Source organism: Rhinolophus sinicus, chromosome 15 (genome assembly GCF_057876585.1).
Source record: "Rhinolophus sinicus isolate RSI-liver-muscle chromosome 15, RSI-T2T, whole genome shotgun sequence".
In the NCBI taxonomy this organism is placed as follows: Eukaryota; Metazoa; Chordata; class Mammalia; order Chiroptera; family Rhinolophidae; genus Rhinolophus; species Rhinolophus sinicus.
In genome coordinates this window covers 19,674,241-19,692,538 of record NC_142515.1, presented here as the reverse complement: position 1 = coordinate 19,692,538, position 18,298 = coordinate 19,674,241, and the positions used below count along the sequence as shown (strand labels likewise).

Genomic DNA, 18,298 nt, shown 5'->3' with positions numbered 1-18,298 from the left:
TTTGGGAAGGTTTCAGATGACTGATTTAATTTCCTTACTGTTGATTGGTCTATTTGCTATTTACATTTTCCAATTTTTTGTGATTCAGCCTAGGAAGGCTATGTGTTTCTAAGAACGTGTCCACTTCTTTTAGGTTATTGAATTTGGTGGCATATAATCCTTTGTAGTATTCTTGGATGATCCTTTGTATTTCTGTGGCATCTGTGGTGACTTCCCCTCTTTCATTTCTGATTTTGTTTGTGTCTTTTTTTATTTCAGGGAGTCTAGCCAAGAATTTGTTAATTTCATTAATCTTTTCAAAGAACCAGCTCTTTGTTGCATTACTTTTTTCTATTTTTTGTTGTTGTTGTTGTTCTCTATTTTATTTAGTTCTGCTCTGATATTTATTATTTCCTTCCTTCTGCTGACTTTGGGTTTCATTTGTTCTTCTTTGTCTAGTTCTTTAAGGTGTAATGTGAGGTTATTTATCTGGGGTTTTTCTTCTTTCTTGAGATAGACCTGTAATGATATAAATTTCCTTCTTAAAACTGCTTTTGCTGCATCCCCAAAATTCTGGTAGGATGTATTATCATTGTCATTTGTTTCTATGTGTCTTTTGATCTCTTATTTCTTCTTTGACCCAGTCTTTCTTTAAAAGTATGTTGTTTAATCTCCACTTATTTGTGTTTTTTCCTGCTTTCTTTTTGCAGGAAAGCAAAATTCTGGTAGAATGTATTTTCATTGTCATTTGTTTCTATGTGTCTTTTGATCTCTTATTTCTTCTTTGACCCAGTCTTTCTTTAAAAGTATGTTGTTTAATCTCCACTTATTTGTGTTTTTTCCTGCTTTCTTTTTGCAGTTGGTATCCGATTTCAAAGCCTTGTGATCAGAGAATACACTTGGGGTTATTTCAATCTCCTTAAATTTGCTGAGGCTAGTTTTATGTCCCAATATATGGTCTATCCTTGAGAATGTTCCATGTACACTAGAAAAGAATATATAGTCTGATATTCTAGGATGAAGTGCTCTATAAATGTCAATTATGTCCATTTCATCTAATGTGTCATTTAGGGCTGCTATTTCACTATTTATTTTCTGTTTGGATCCATAGCTGTCAATGATGTATTTAGGTGCCCTACTATAATTGTGTTTTGGTCAGTTTCTCCCTTTAATTCTGTTAATAGTTGCTTAGTATATTTTGGTGCTCCCTGATTGGGGGTAAAGATATTGATAATTGTTACGTCTTCTTGTTGTATAGTCTCCTTTATCATTATGAAATGTCCATCTTTGTCTCTTGTTACCTTTTTTTATCCTGAAGTCTTTTTCATCTGATAACAGTATGAATACACCTGCTTGTCTCTGAATACCATTTGCTTGGAGTGTCAGTTTCTACCCTTTCGCTTTGAGTCTGTATTTGTCATTGTAGCTGAGATGTGTCTCTTGGAGGCAGCATATAGTTGGGTTTAGTTTTTTGATCCAATTTGCTACTTGTGCCTTTTTATTGGTGATTTCAGTCCATTTAAATTTAGGGTGACTATTGACATTTGAGAATTTCCTATCGTGCTATCTCTGGTTTTCTGGTAGGATGGTGTCTCCATTGTTTCTTTGCCGTTTTGTTGCTGCCTATTATTTCAGTGTGGTGGTATTCTATGATTTTTCCCCTCAATTTCTTCTTTTTTTATGTTATGTATTTCAGTTCTGGATTTTTTTTTCTTTGAGTGGTTGCTATTAAGTTTATGTAAAAGAAAGTTTCATATTTATAGTATTCCATTTTCTTCAATATGCTTACTCTCTTCATTCCCTTGTAGCAGTTCAGATCTTTAGTCTCTCCCCTTTTATGTTTTTGTTGTCACAAATTATCCCTATTTATGCTGTGAGTTGATTTCTGCACTGTAGTAGCAAGTTGTCTTTTTCCTCTTTTTTTAAGTGTTTTTTTTTTTTTCTTCTTTACCCTGTATGTTATGTTTAAGTGTATAGTATCTGATTTGGTGTACGGGTTGCCATTTCCTGCTTCTGTCTGTTCGCAATACTGCTCATGGTTTTGTATTCTTCTGCTTTTTTTGTTTCAGGTCAAATAGCCTCCTTCAGCATTTCTTGCAGTGCAGGTCAAGTGTTAAAAAATTCCCGCAGCTTCTGTATGTCTGGAAAGATCTTTATTCCTCCTTCATATCTAAAGGATATCTTTGCTGGATATACTATTCTTGGCTCATGATTTCTCTCTTTCAATAGTTTGAATATTTGATTCCACTCCCTCCTGGCTTGTAGAGTTACTGCTGAAAAATCTGATGATAACCTAATGGGCTTTCCTTTGTAGGTTACTATCTTCTTTTCCCTGGCTGCCTTGAGGATTCTTTCTTTGTGGTTGATTTTAGACAGCTTCAATACAATGTGCCTTGGAGAAGGCCTGTTGGGATTGAGGTAATTAGGTGTTCTATTGAATTTAAAGAAGGCTTATTCCATCCCTAAAAACAAATTAAGTTTCTGCACATAAACTTTGTATATGGATCCTGTTTCTATAAGGGAAAAATGAGCAGGATGTTTCAGGAAAATGCATGTACATACCAACTAAGAGTGCCATCTATCCACCCATTCAGTGCTTGGCACTTAGTAAACATTCAATAAATGTTAGTTGAGCAAACCAATAAACTCACCATGATGTAGAAGTGGTCAACCCCTTGAATAATATGTGCTTTTGATGGGGAACAACAATGCTTAACCAAGTGAACCCATCTAATGGTAGAATTCTTGGCTGCTCGTTAGAGAGAAATTTGGGGACCATAGGTGCATTCCAGTGCTGTTTGCAGAAGCCACTGATTAAAAACAAAAGCTGTGCTTCTTATATAGTAACTGAACTACTGATAAATTTCATCTGCAAAATCACATTAATTTATGCAAGAAAGACATCCTGAAGGACAAAGAATTTGAGAAGAGCTTAGCATGAGTTTAGAAGATGTTAGAATCACAGATGCTTAGAAAGAGGAGCTAACACCTTCTGGCTCATCTTTTTCTTACTCCTAATTCATTACTCTTCAAAAAATAAGATTTCATTTTCTGTGAATTGACTTAGGTTCATCAACTGTAAAAGCTAGACAAGTTACAAAATGTTAGCATATTGCTTTTCCGTAACTTGAATAGTAAGAATAAATACCTCTACTAAAATATTCTTGGCATTTGCTACTTATATTTTTTAAGTGGGGCTCCCAAGCCTGCCTGTATATTTAGAAATCCTGAAGGTATTCACTTTTACTAACAAAAGTAATATTACAAGTTGCAAAGATGGGTACACGAGTCGAAATTATATTAACGTGAAAAGACAATTATCTACATAAGACTGAAATGTAACAATTTCCCTCAATTGAGACAGAATAGTGCATTGTCCCAAGAGTCATCACTACAAATTTTAAAATACTTTACGTCACACTAAATCTGGCAAACATCCAGCACAACTGACATTCTTCCAATTTTAATACTTTAAACTATATACCTGGATCAACTCCACTGACAGACAATATGTAAGATGCAGTAATGCAGAAAGGCAGAAATTTTCTATTTGTAGTCATTTCACCTTCTATCACCTGAAAACTGCCCAAGTAGGCTATCTATTTCACTTCAGACCTATAGAATAATGGTTGCTGGTGAGTTGTTATGCAGGCAAGTCCAGAGAATGCTAAGGAAATTACTATTTTTTTTTAACCCCCTTTTAATATAGTCTACTATAGTGCAGTGGTAACACAATTCTATAGATTAAGATAAAAGTTGCCTCAAGTTTGTTTGTTTGTTTGTTTGTTTGTTTTTTGCCACAAGATAATAAGCTGCTATAACAGCACTAGTATAAAATCTTAGTTCTTTATGTTCCAAAGTTGTGGGAACCAACATGATAACTCAGAGCAACAGCAGGTGATCAGTTTTCTCCTTCTCTGAAAGGATCTCAGCTTGTTGGCACAAGACTTCAGCTTGCTCTGATACCAGTGACTTGTAAGGTGGAAGGTCAATTGCATGAATGTTCATAAATAGACATGACTCAGAGTTCAGATCTGAGAATGGGAAGGAATCTTAGAGGTCAACACTTCCTACCATTACTTGCCCTTCTTGTTTTGTGCAGGAGCTGGGGAGAGCAGGCTAGAGTTTGAGGATCAAAACGAAGTTAGAAAGTGCCCCTCGGTATCTGGAAGTATATTCCAACAACACTGCACAGCATCAAATGTCCACACATACTGTCCTTGCTTCAGCTAAAATCCCAGACAATAAGTGAAGGGTGCTTCTACTGTAGCTTTAACAGAGGCTCAAAGTTACTACTGCATTACAGCAGCTACCCCAGATGGCAGTGTTGTAGATTTGTACCCAATTTCTATAAAATTGATAAATACTAGTGTCTGGGGGTTTTAGGCCACTGGTGTGACATATTTGGGAAGTCCAATACATTTAAAACAATGTTCAAACACTGTATGGTTATTTTATTTAAACTTTAATTTTCATAACAACCCTACAAGGTAGGTGCTATCTATGCCCCCATTTTACAGGTGTGGCAACTAAGGCATAGAAAAACTCATGTGTGTTGGAAAAGATCACACATGGAAAAGCCAGAATTCAAATCCAGGCAGTGTTATTATAGCATCTCTGATCTCAAACATAAACCTAAGCTACCACACTGCCTGTCTCATATCTCCTCCCTATCTGACCTTCCCTCTTTTCAGGAGGTTTGAAACTCAGTTTGTGTGAGAATGCTGAATGATGTCAAAAATGGTGTCCAGACAAGGGGCGGAAATATATATAAAACATATATATATATATATATATATATATATATATATATATATATATCCTTTTTATTCATCTCATTAGTGAAGTATTGAAATAGGTGACAATGAGGGATATAAGTCTTTTGGATTTTTATAGTAGAAGTTTTTGAGGACTCAGTAGACAGTTTTACCTGTGAGAGTTTTCAGGCTAATGGTCAAGACCAACAGCATATACCATGTTTCTCTGAAAATAAGACCTAACTGGGAAATAAGTCCTAGCATGGTTTTTCAGGAGGACATGCCCTGAACATAAGCCCTAATGCATCTTTTGGAACAACACTTAATATAAGACCCAGTCTAATTTTCGGGGAAATACGATGTTTTGAGTGGGACGCTTTAGCAAAGAAGGCTGTTGGAATGCAGGGAGTGGGGCTCAATGACTCTGTCCTGAGAAGCCCCACAGAGAGACCATCCTATGAGGATAAGATAACTATGGACCTCAGTCTTCTTGGCATACAAACCGGATTACATCATCACAATAGGAGCTCTATATCTTATGAAAATGATGTATATCAGGATGACAATTCATTATTTTGCAGTGAGAACTGTAATCACCCTGTGGACTGGAATATTTGCATCAGCATGGCCGGCACGTTCTCATCCTGTAGGCAGACCAATGCGGGAAACCAAATTATAATCAGAAGGTTGCTTGATTAGTATAGAATTATAGAAAGGAGAGTGAGTTCGATGATTTTAGGCTTAATGGTGTGAGACAAAAACAGCCGGATGTGTCCATCTCCACAGCAGGGAAGGCCTTTCAAATAGCAATATGCATATAGTACTCAAATTTCATTGACCTAAATTCTCTCTTCCCTAGGAAACTTGAAGAGGAACAGCCAACTTTTCTCTTGTGATTATGATTTTTCTATAATTTTTGTTTCTGACCAATCTCTCAGATAGAATTATCTTTGTTTTTAAATATGTTGAATATTTTTAGTTTAATTTGCTCAAGCCAAAAAACTCCTCTTTTTTTACCATCCCCACCCCCAAAATTACTTATACTAACTGTTCTAATGCATCTTTGGAGTCTTGCTCAGAGATTAGTGCAGGTTCCAAGTATTTCCATATATTATTAGCTCAGCAGAATAAAAACCTCAAAGAAGTAGAATATGAAAAGTGTGACTTCCTAATTACCCTCACTTATGCCTGTACATTTTGCTTATTAAAAAATGTTAACACAAGTCAATAATGTTTTTAAGAAGATTTTAAAAACTAATAGCATGTGTTGCTCAATTTATATTCAATTCAGAGTCCCATATGCTTTTCTATCCTTAGTCCATGAATCAAGAGAATTGACTCTGAAAAAGATTGGTTTAATGTCTTGCAAGGTACTAAACATTAAACAACTATTTATTCACATTTGCTGGACTGTTCTTATTAAAGCAAGTAAAGCAACCCTGACTGTGGAAAATTATTTTCATCAAGTGTTAAAAACAGAATTTTAATTTATTTTTGAACTTGAAAATTCAATTTACCAGAATCCCCTGTTCCCAAGTTTTTGGCTCAGTTGATATATTTACATTTAATCAAATCTATAAAATGAAAGCTCTTATAGTTTCGACCATGGCTCAATGCCCAGAGCTTGCTTTAGGCTTGGTAAACTCCTAGAGGAAGGGGCTATATTCTTAGATCCATTCTTCCTTGAATTTTGCAGTGTTAGCAAGTGTCCCTTATTCCCAGGCATAGCAGCTGCTGGCGATAACCTTTCCTACATCTACTCATCCACCTCTAAGCTTATTTGAAGCTTTGGTGGACCCTTCCTGAGCATCCTGATGGCTTCTCATGATAAGAGCCTGTATCTTTGTTTCTCTGCGTGACAGATTTCTTCAGTTCCAAGAGAGCAGGGCACCCTAAAAATGCAGAAATGTGATACACCCAGGGCAACGTTATTGTAGTTGGCAGACAAATCCCCAGCTTCCATAAGACAACTGGGTAGAGCATTTGTTGTTTGTTTGTTCAGCTTTTATTTCATAATCATAACCTTAACTCTGCAACCCAGCTAGACTTGGAATGGGGCAAGGAAAATATGGAGGCCAACGAATTGCAGTGAGAGCACAAAGATTATTGGACGTTCCGAGCAGATGGGCCAGGGGTGCTCTCCCAACAACAGAGGGAATGGACTGGTTAAGATAAAAGCAGTCAAAGTCATCACAGTTGTCTACAGTCAGCAATAGTGATCCTGTTGCCATTCCTGGACCCACAGCACTCCATGGCTTCCACAATATTCATACCATCTTTCACCTGCTGAAGTCCACATGCTTGGCATCTAACCACTCGATCTTGGCGGTGCAGATGAAAAACTGGGAACCGTTTGTGTTGGGTCCAGCATTTACCATGGACAAGATGCCAGGATCCTAAGCCTCAAGGTGAAATTTTCATCAGCAAACTTCTCACCATAGATGGACTTGCCACCATAGATGGACTTGCCACCCAAGCCGTTATGGCATGTGAAGTCACCACCCTGGCACATAAATCCCGGAACCATTCTGTGAGAGCAGGAACTTTATAGCCAAACCCTTTCTCCCCAGTTCTCAGGGCATGAAAGTTTTCTGCTGTCTTTGGAACTTTGTCTGTGAACAGCTCGAAGGAGACGCGGCCCAAAGGCTCGCTGTCAATGGCAGTGTCGAAGAACACGATGGGGTTGACCAGGGCTGGGCACTGGGCAGCTTGGGGCAGCGGCATCTGGAAGACCTAGAGCATTTTTTTTAAGACACCTGAAGGTTCCCAGGGGGGTGAGTCCCAATTCCCAAAGCATCACTCACTCATTAACACACATTCCCTGCCTCACTTTCTCCACTCCCTCACTATGCTTCCTGGGAGATAAACTGTATCCATGTCTTGGTGTCAGGGTCTGCTTTTTGTGGGAAGCCAAGAAAAACAAAACGCCCACTTCCAATTTTCTGTCATGATGAACTCATTATGTTTAGTTTGCTAACCACATTCCACAATTACACATAGAGAATAAGCCTCTATTCAAAACCACTAAGTGATATATTGTGGACCTCCATCTAGGACTTCCCTAGAACGTGAAAAGAAAATGTGCTCCCTGTTTCTGAAGGTTTCTCAAGAACTATAGGTGATTTGAATTTTGCTGATCATCAAGCATGATTCTTTAGCAAGAATCCAAAATTTGAGTTATTATATTGTTTTTAGAAAGTGACTTGATCATATATTTAAGAGGCAGTAACAATAGTCATAGCCTTTGACCCATTAACTCTACTTTGGGGGATTTACTTAAGGAAATTCATATCACAAAAGGCATATATTATATCAACATAAAAATATGCATTTCTGGATTGCTTAAAACAGCAGTTGAAAAAAGCTTGAAAATATTGTAAATGTCCAACAATGAGGAATGACCAATTTGATTATAATGCGTTAACTAGTTGTAAAATTATGCAGCCAGAGAGATGTCACCAATGATCATGGTTTTGATGTGATGGTAAATGAAAAGAAGCTACGGAAAATATACATTTGCATTACAATTGCCTTGTAAATATAATGTTTGCATGGGGACAAGAGATGGACTGACCGGTACTGGGTAAAGTAACCTACAATCTATTAAAACAGCTATTTTCTCTTCATCTACCACCAACACCAGATATGAGAAGCAAAGAAGGTTGTCAGGACTATACAAACAGTTTGTTTTTTTTAAATGCCTGTAGACTTGCCCATATATCTGCCCCTAGTATTAAGTATAGCTTAAAAACAAATGCTGAGTGTCTCACCAGACTTTCTTCTCAGGCAAAGAATGGGATACTCACCTCTTTTTAGTATGTTGTTTTTGGACAAGAACTCATGGTAAAGATGGTGTCAAATAATTACAAACATTGTTAGACATTTACCTTTATCCTCCCACCCTTTAGAACAAAAGTAATAGGTAAAAGTCTGAGAACTACACCCATCAACTTATAAATCCTAAATTAAGAATGTTAGATAAAAAGGCACACAGAAAGGAGAACTGATCCCCCAAAATGAAGTAATTTGCTAAAGTTAATTAGTGGTGGGGTCCAAATCAGCTCAGGTCCTCTGAGTAGGGCTCTGTCAATATTCTTATCTGTAAATGCAGCAATAGCTCCTGCCGTACTGCATGGAGGTCTTTGGCTCTTACAGGAATTAAATGAAAGGAAATTCATGAAGGGGCACTTGCATTGCAAACCCAGCCCACCATGAAGCAATGTAGAGTTTAAAAGAAAAATTAAGTGATAATGGTGGTTGCCTGATTTATAATATGTTGAGGTCCAAGGAGTAAATTCTTGGAGAGAGGCTCATTATCCCATATGCAAGTTGCAGTATATTGGCTGTTCCCATGGTGGGCACTGAAGGATGGGTGCCTTAGCCAGAGGTGTGGTAGATCAGCTAGAAGCTACTGATGCATGATTCCCTTGCTTCAGGCATGACAGTGCCCATTCTTTGAACCTGCACCACCTGGGGGTGATTCAGACAGAGAAGATCTAGAGTTGTCAGCTTTAGCTCTATTTCCTCTCATCCTCCTTTTTCAGCCACACTGCACACACTATCTTCCATGATACTTAACTCTGTTCTCTCCCACTAGGTCCCTTTTCCCGGCCCCAGCTAAGCGCAGTTCAGCCCAGGGTTTTAGAAAAATCCATGCCGAACTCCCCCGATTGTCTAAAGGCTCTTCACAAATGAGAGGCCTACTGAGAGATGTAGGGGCTATGAAAAAAAGAAGTGTTTCCACGTGGGAGATACCAAACACGTGCTAAGAAAGGATAAAACTGTGCAAAGTGACAAAGGGTTCAAACTGTGAATTAGTACTTTAAACACTAAAAACTGTTATTAAAAACATAGATGATATAGTAAACAAGGGATTGGAAAGTTTAAGATCTGGGGTCTTTTCTTAGTTCGGCCACAAACTTGGTTTATGACAGTAGACAGTTATTTGAATGCTCTAAGCCTCTTTAAAAAGTAAACAGAATTTTCTAGATAATTCCTAAGATTTCTTTAACGCTGAAGTTCTATCACTATATATGAACAGCATCAAAGATAATGAGGGATTGTATACGTATATATGTGTGTATGTATATAGGAAGGCCTTGATAGGGAGGCCAATTTGGGGTGTGTGTGTGAATATCCCCCCCTCCCCCCGCAACTGGCCTCCCTATCAAGGCAATGGTATAACAGTAAAATAAAAAAAGTTTGTACGACATATTGCTCAATACTAAATCATGCATAGTGTGTATATCGATGCAGGTTTCAATAAATAACATTTCAATTTGGCTGTATAAAAGGAGAGTGCAATAAATAGTATATTTCTGTCAACTTTTTGCTTAAGGAGGGCTCTTTCTTTCTCCATCTTTCTGCCTTCCCCACCATTCTACCGGATAGCATAGATTTTAAGAACACACATTTAGCCAGATTGAGTTCAAAGTCAAGGTCTCCTAATATCAAGCCGGGTGACCTTAGAAAATTAAACTTTTCTATATCTCATTAAAAATAATTATAATAATAGGCCTATTGTACTAACCTTGAAGTGTAGCAGCAAATATTAAATGGCATTATGTATAAAGCTCTCAGGACACTGGAGTAACTTAGTATGTGCTAACTCTTAAGAGTACAATTAAACTATATAAATATACTTGTATATTTAGTCTTTACAGATGGAACATTATATATGGAGAAAAAAAGATAAAGAATTTGATGTGGGAGAATGTTGAGTGTCCATAGACTATCCAGGTAGGGATACCTAGTTCAGGAAGAGATCCAGGCTGGAGGTTTACATCTGTCAGGCTACCTGCACAGGTAGAGATTTCACATCTAGAAATGGCTGGCATTAGCCATGAACAAAAACTGTGTTGTGTGGAAAGACAGGAGGGTAAAAGAACACAATTTTCTTTTGCCATCTACACTTAAGGAACAGGTTAGTGCAAAAGAACCAGTGGAAGATACTGAGAAAGATTGGTCAAGGAACTAGAAGAGAGTGACTCCATAAAAGCCAAAATATGAAGTTTCAAACAGGAGGCTCTCAAGACAGTCAATCATGTAGACTTGAAACCAGATAGAGGCTGAGAAAAAGTCATTGCACCTGACAATTCCTAGACTGTTGCAGACCTTTGAAAGAGCAGTCTTGGAGGGATGAGGGAGGTAGAAACTAGACTTCTGTTGGTTAAGGAATAAATGGAAAGTGAAAAATATCAGGTAGGAAGTGTACATTGCTCTTTGAATATATTGTCAGGTAAATGGAGCTCATAGCCTGATAGAGTGGAGCAAAGGAACATGATAAACCTTATAGCTACATACCAAGAGATTCATGTATTTTTTAAGACATAACTTCGTATGTTGCGCATTTCTTCTTGGGGAAGTCTTTAAAGCAATGATAGGCAACAAAGTTTTAACTGGAAAATAACTTTAAACTATTGTAACAATATACAGAATTTCAGGGGATTAACACTAAAACAGCTACTTAATAAATATCAAAAAGGTTGTATTCTTAGCTAATTATTATGGGATCTAGTCTATATGATACCCAAGCAACCACAAGTTAAGTGGGAAAACTTAATCAGCCCATGTTTTGTCTGCATAGTGCCAAAAAACTCCTTTGACTGATATTCTCACTAAATTGACTAAATGAAACATTTGCGGTCTTATCATTTAGAGAAAACCAAGGTGTTTAGAGGGGCCGTTCCTTATTTGAATTGTACTACCTGACTACACTTTACTCATCCATAAAGGTGAGGCAAGATTAAATAAATATATAAAATATACACATGCACACATATGCATCTATATATACACATACAGTGTACATATATGCATATATTCACATATGTGTATATGCATATATATATATATATATATATATATATATATATACACATATATATTCATATATATAAAATAAACACTATTTAACATTTAGCTGTCTGGCTGATTTTTTTAAAGCTAAAAAAAGTATTTTTTCTGATATTTAGCATTCTTAGGGTGATGATTTTGTGTATTCTATATTATTTCCTGGCTTCATTTACATCAGAGGAAACTGAGTCAAGTTACTGTTTATAAAGTTCATTTTATTTGAGATGGTAGAAAGTGAAAAGACAGAAGAAAGGTGGAAAAGTTCAAAGAACTGGGATTTTGAATAGGGTAAGAAAAATAAAGAGACGAGAAAGCTGAATGAAAACTAAATAAGTAAGTAAATAAATAAATAAATAAATAAAACAAAACAAACAAAAAAGCATTGCTTCTGGAAATCAGAAGGAAGCTAAGGGTATCTGGGGATGTGCTTGCTGATGAATTCCATTCTTATCCTGGATATTTTTTCCAATTATCAAGTTGAGACATTTTGAGGAATATATCTGGGGTCATAGCTGAAATTTTCAAATCGGGATTAGTTTAGATCTCCAGATCTCTGACTCATGACCTCTTAAACAGAATATAAATTTGCTCTCAGAAGAAGGAAGGCAATTTAATCTAGTGGAATGCTTTAAGTAGCTTCCCCCAAAGAAACATTTTTATATGTTCTGCTTAAATGGGAGAAAAGGCTAAATTTAGCTGTAACAGACCTCAGAGTCATCCAATAAATACCATCATGACTGCTTTCAATAAAATAACCTTATGCCAAAAAGGAAAGGCCAAAGAACCCAATATGAATACCATTATTATAAATAACTAATTCAATATATGTCACTATTTTAGATTAGTTCAGCAAGGAAGAACCGTAATGATTATTAAGCATTTGTTATTGCAAACATTTTCTATGAAATAAAATCACTCTCAAAATAGATTTTGAAAAATATATATGTTAATATCTGATGTGGTGTTGTCACAGGAACATGCAGCTAGTGAAGAAAATCCAGGAATAGAGGCAGACTCCAGGGTCACAGAAGTGTGAGAAGGCATAATGAACAAATGTGAACTGGCCATATGTTTTCTACCATTCCATAAACTCTACATCTATATATACATTGTACTTGTCTTCAAAGAAAGATGCCTTAATTGTGTTTACTCAAAGGAGCAAAAACAAAACAAAACAAAACAAAAACAGAGACAGAAACACCAAAAGCAAAATTACAAAGGAGACCAAGTTTGGCATAGGTGCTCTCTGTTCCCTTTTATATACTCCTGCTTATCCACATACTTCTTATTAGGGGTTTTGATTTTCAAAGATTCTACTCCAACAGGAATCAATAAAGATGTAGGCTAACTAAGTGGCTGTTAAGAGTTACTCCCTCCAAAGTATCTGAATTTTAAACAATCGATCAACAAATACCCTCTGTGTCTATCTCATGTGTGCAGGCCTTTGGAGTTATAGAAGAGCTAGACAGTTCTCCAAGCATATTATCTTAGTTGGGTTGATAAAATATGGTACATGAGAGACATGATAGAATCATGTCTTATGTCATTATCCATTCCCAACAATTTAGTAATGAGACAGAGTATAGCCTTTCATGTAGTTAGAATTACAGAATCTGGGCCAACCTATTTAGGGTTCACATCTTGTTTCTGCTATTTACTAGCATCATGACTGCAGGCAACTTCCTTAAACTACATGTGCTTCAGTTTTCATATATTTAACATGGGACAAATATAATACCTTCATCACAGAATTGTATTAAATTAGGGTTATATATTAAATTATTATGTATTTATAAATATACTTATATAGTGCTTGCTATGCTCCAAGTATTCTAAGCATTAGAGTTGTTTCTGTACATAGATGGTCTCATAATCAGGTACCATTGTTTAATCAGGAACACATAACAATTGGCCATTATATACTAGATACATTATTGGTTTTCAAATAAGTTATGCAGTGCGCTCTTCAGTTGGTTCAACAGTAAGTATTGAGGTATTACTTTGTTCAACTACTTTTGAAGGTGCTCTTATATGGTAGTAATCATTACAAAGTCCTTGCCCTCATGGAGCTTACATTCTAGTGGGGGAGATAGGTAAACAGATATACAGTCTGATAATATCAAGTAATACTGACTGCTGTGATGGCATAATGAGTGGTGAACGTGCCAGTTTTAAATAGCATTGTCAGAAAAGGACTCTCTGAGGACTTTCTCTATGAGCAGAGAAATGGGTTGAGTGAGGGAGAAAGCTGTGTGAATAGCTGGGGGGTGAATATTTATGACAGGATTGGTGAGTGCAAAGACCCCTAGATGGGAAGGTACTTGCTGTGTTCAAGGAATAATGGAGGAGGTCAGTTTGTTTACTGTGGAATGAGCAATGGACAGAGTGGTGAAAAATAAGTATAAATGAGAAACCAAGGTCAGGATCATATAGAAGCTGGTGGATGAGGGTCTTATTCTCAATATATGGGCAAGTGATTGAAGGGTTATAAACCTTGGTAAAATGATCTCATTTACATTTTAGAAGTATTGATGAGGTTAATGGTGGGACATGGTCCACAGTGACTTTCAGACACTAGTAGAAGAAAAATGAGTTAGTAATTCAAGTGAAAGCTGGGACTTGGGTGTAGTAATGGTGGAGGTGACACATGATCCACCTCCCCCTACCTGTAGGGGCTGGAGTGTTCTGGGAAGCCTATCTAGGAGAAGTGAAATCTGAACTGGGTCTTTAATGAGCAGTGTAGGTTTTGACTCAGAAAAGGGAGGATGAAAGCATTCTATGAATGACCGAATATTGAATATAGCAAACTCTCCAGACCCTAAGATTGATGCTATGGAATGGAATGAAAGGCAGTGAGCTGACACTTGGGGGAAGGAAGTCGGGGTTACTTCTCTCCCTAATTAAATGCTGTATACATTGCTTTACCTACTCACTAAGCTCTCAAGAACAAGTACACAGGAGAAAGTATCTTGATTAGAAATGAGAATTCTAGTGCATTTTCCAGCAGTATTTGTCATTCCTTCCTTCTCCATCCATGAGTGTTGGTGCAGGATGAAGCCTGCCAAGCAAGTCCCTCTAGCATCCTTTCCAGGTATAGCAGGTAGACATGAATACAAATGAGTCATCGTCTCTAACTAGCATAACGTGGTCATCTGATAGGACTACAGCTGCCTCTTTATGTAGCAACATTAAATTTATTTTCTTCTTCATTGGAGTCCAGATGGCTACAGAAGAAAGGCCAGAAACCACATGAAAAGCTGGTGCCAGAGCTCCGGTGGTACAGGGGTACCTCATCGTGTTGTGCTTTGCTTTGTTGCATTTCATAGATATTGTGTATTTTAGAAACTGAAGGCAAAACTCCACACCAGCACAAAGATGACTCACTGTTGTAACACTCACATTATTGTGGTCTGGAACCCAACTCCCAATGTCTCCGAGGTATGCCTGAAGTAGGAAAAGTCCCTGCCACTAAACCACAAGGCAATGGAAGTCATTTAGCTCAGGGACACCAGTGAACGCATCCTTCCTCACCAGTGGAAGGGGGCATGGCTCAGTGGTATGAGATGCTCAGGCAGCAGTTGTCAGGGGGTGAGGAAGTCCATGCAAAGCTTTCATTCTAAGGGAAGTAAATGTTTCAGCTGCTAAATAGGAGGGCAGCTGGGTGTTGACCTGACGTTTGGCTTGCTACTCCTGGAACACTTTCCCCAGTACATGTCCTTGCCTACTGTTTTCCTGCTATTGGTATGTCTCTCTCCATTCTCTCCATGTGCAGATATTTTACTTGTTCTTCAAAGCTGTACTGATTATGAATAATAAACTGGGTTCTCCACCACTTCCCACAAAATATAAAACAAAGATAATAAAAACGGGTAGAGAAAAAATACATATAGATTTATACAACTGAAATACACAGGTAAGTCCGGGGGTGGGGGCTTAGCTCCAGGCATGGCTGGACTCAGTGTTTAAGTGATGTCATCAACAATAGTGATATAAGAATAGAACCAAGATATAGAAACACAGCCAAATAATAAAAGGATACCAGTCTTACAGAAGAGGAAGGCAGCTTTGCCATTGGGCCAAAGGCAGCCTGGCATCATTGGCCCAATTGGTTTGCCATGGGTTATGTGTCTACCCCTGAACTAACACTGCAGCTAGGAGCACGGACTCTGTGGACTGGCCCAGATCCATTTATTTTTTAAATTAAAGTTTATTGGGGTTACAATTGTTAGTGAAGCTACATAGGTTGCGGGTGTAGAATTCTGGAATACATCATCTATATATTACATTGTGTGTTTACCACCCAGAGTCAGTTCTCCTTCCATCACCATATATTGGATCCCCTTTACCCTCATCTACCACCTCCCTCTCCTCTTACCCTGTGGTAACCACTAAACTGTTGTCTGTGTTTATGACTAGCCCAGATCTTGTTAAGTACTCACACATTACCAGATAGCACCAGCAGACTAAAAGAGCTGAGACTGGGAGAGAGGGAAAATAAAATCATACCACCCTGTTACAAGAGGAAAAATAAGTGGTGGCTGTATGGCCAAAAAATAAAATTTAAATTAAAAAATCAACCACCACCACCACCAACAAAAACTATACATACCTACTGGGAAGGCCTTGGTCATGTTTTATTTCCTTTGGAACTTTTTTTATGATGTGAAACTTTCCTCTCCAAACTCTGTTAAGCAGTTCTGTTTGCCTTGTCATATTGACTTGTGATGTGCCTTCTCTCTCCTTTTGTAATCCTTGAAAAAAAAAAGGACTGTGTTTTATTTGCACCTGAATTGCACATAGAGTATAGCACAATGTGTTGTATACAAAATTGTGCCATTAGGTAGGGGTGATTGCTCAATTTATGTAGAGAATTTCTTTGTATTTGAAAAATAGGTTATACCATTTTTAGAAAAATAGAATAAGTGTAAATGATTAGGGAACCATGGAAATCAGTAATGAACAGTTTTGGGGGATTTGTCATACTATGAACAGAGATTATTTACTGTTTCTACTTAAGATTTTCCTAGATCCTTAATCATTCCCATTTGTTTCATTTCCTAAAAATAATATAACCAGTATGTTTTGAATGATTTTATGTATAGGGAATTAATAAGGCAATTTTACTTTTTAATATCAATTTCTTACATAACCAAGTATTACAATCTCCATTTTACAGATTGTGAAACTGAACTGAATAGAGGTTAAGATGTTTGGCCCAACAGTAGGGCCAGAGATAGATAGATACTGGATTTGAATTCAGGTCTGTCTGATTAATAAACATGAGTGTTTTCACCTTACCATGATATCTTATAACATTTATGTGTCCTGGATTCCATCGCTTGGACATGAGCTGATGCTTTTTTATGACATTTATTGGAAGATGAGGGCGTGTTTTTATGGTTTTCTTATTTTTCAAGACACTAATATCAGGTAATATATTTTCCTTCCTTTCTCTCTTCCTTCCTTCCTTCCTTCTTTTTTTGTTATCATCTTTGAAGAATGAGTTGTAAAACATTCAGCATAGAAAGATATAATAGCATTGAGGGTCCCTGCTTGGCTTCTTGGGGTGGGCAGATTGAAGCTCAATCATTGCTTCCACCACTGAAGATACTGTGATATTGAACAAGATAGTAAACCTTTGTTTTCTTTTTTCTTAAAGGGGCTAATAATAATAGTACTTACTTTATAGGGTTGTTATGAGAATTAAATGGAATACTTTGTGAATGCAATTAGCTTTGAGACTGGCACATAGTAAGCACACAAAATTTTTGCTCTCTTGGCTACTATTTATTTTATGAAGTAAATTTGATCCCTCAGATTTCAGAATCTGTGGATTGTTTTAAAAAGTTGCATATCTATTTCCAGGACTAGAAAGTAGAACTTTTTGACATAATCAAGAGATAGCAGTCAAACAAATGTGAGTGAGAATTATTTATGTATGTGTAGCAATGAATACATAAAATGATAATCACAGAATCCCATGGCTGTAAGGTAACAGAATATGATAGAAATGGCCCAAGGTTATTATCCTATGAACTCAAAAATTCATGGAATCAGTTTCTAATGAGGTCAACCACATCTCATGGGCAAAAATAGGTCCAAAATCTAAGCAAAGTGAAAATTAGCCAATGGAACTGTTGACAATACTTTGTTTTTCAGTTAGCTCTTTCCTCACCTGAAAAATGTAAGAAAGATCAAAGGTATAACATCCAAACAGGACATTGTTATTTTGGACCATAGCACACCCTCAACTCTATGGAAGATCCCTTTTCTTTAGTTGGGACAGAGCATTGGCTTGAAGGGGTAAGGATGGAGTTCTGGGTCTGAAATGATCAATAGTAGCATGATAGAAATGGAGATAAGAGGTAGATCATATTTAACATCTGCAGACTTAATGATGGTTTCCTCTTTCTGCACCCTGCTCTAACATCCTCCTCTCTCCAGTGTCCTATAGTTGCTAAGCAACCTCTCAGAAGTAGTGGAGTGAGCGAGATCTGTCAAATTCATTATTGTTGCCTTAGCAGTGGCTATGATGAAAGCAAAACCACTATTCTTTAACGCTGTTTATAGTTGTGTAGAATGGAAAAAGGGAATTATTTTCTTTCTCTCAACTCCACCCCTTTCCCACTTCCTGCTTTTAAATATGAAACTCATTGAGATCCAGAAGAATTGGAGGTAAACCTATGTTTAATACAGAAAAGGAAGCA

The 18,298-nt window shown here is 37.1% G+C and overlaps 1 pseudogene; it reads right to left on the bottom strand.

Moving 5' to 3' along the window:
• Positions 1-6,869: 6,869 nt before the first annotated feature.
• LOC109444057 (peptidyl-prolyl cis-trans isomerase A pseudogene) lies at positions 6,870-7,373 on the bottom strand (annotated as a pseudogene).
• Between the last annotated feature and the right edge of the window lie 10,925 nt (positions 7,374-18,298).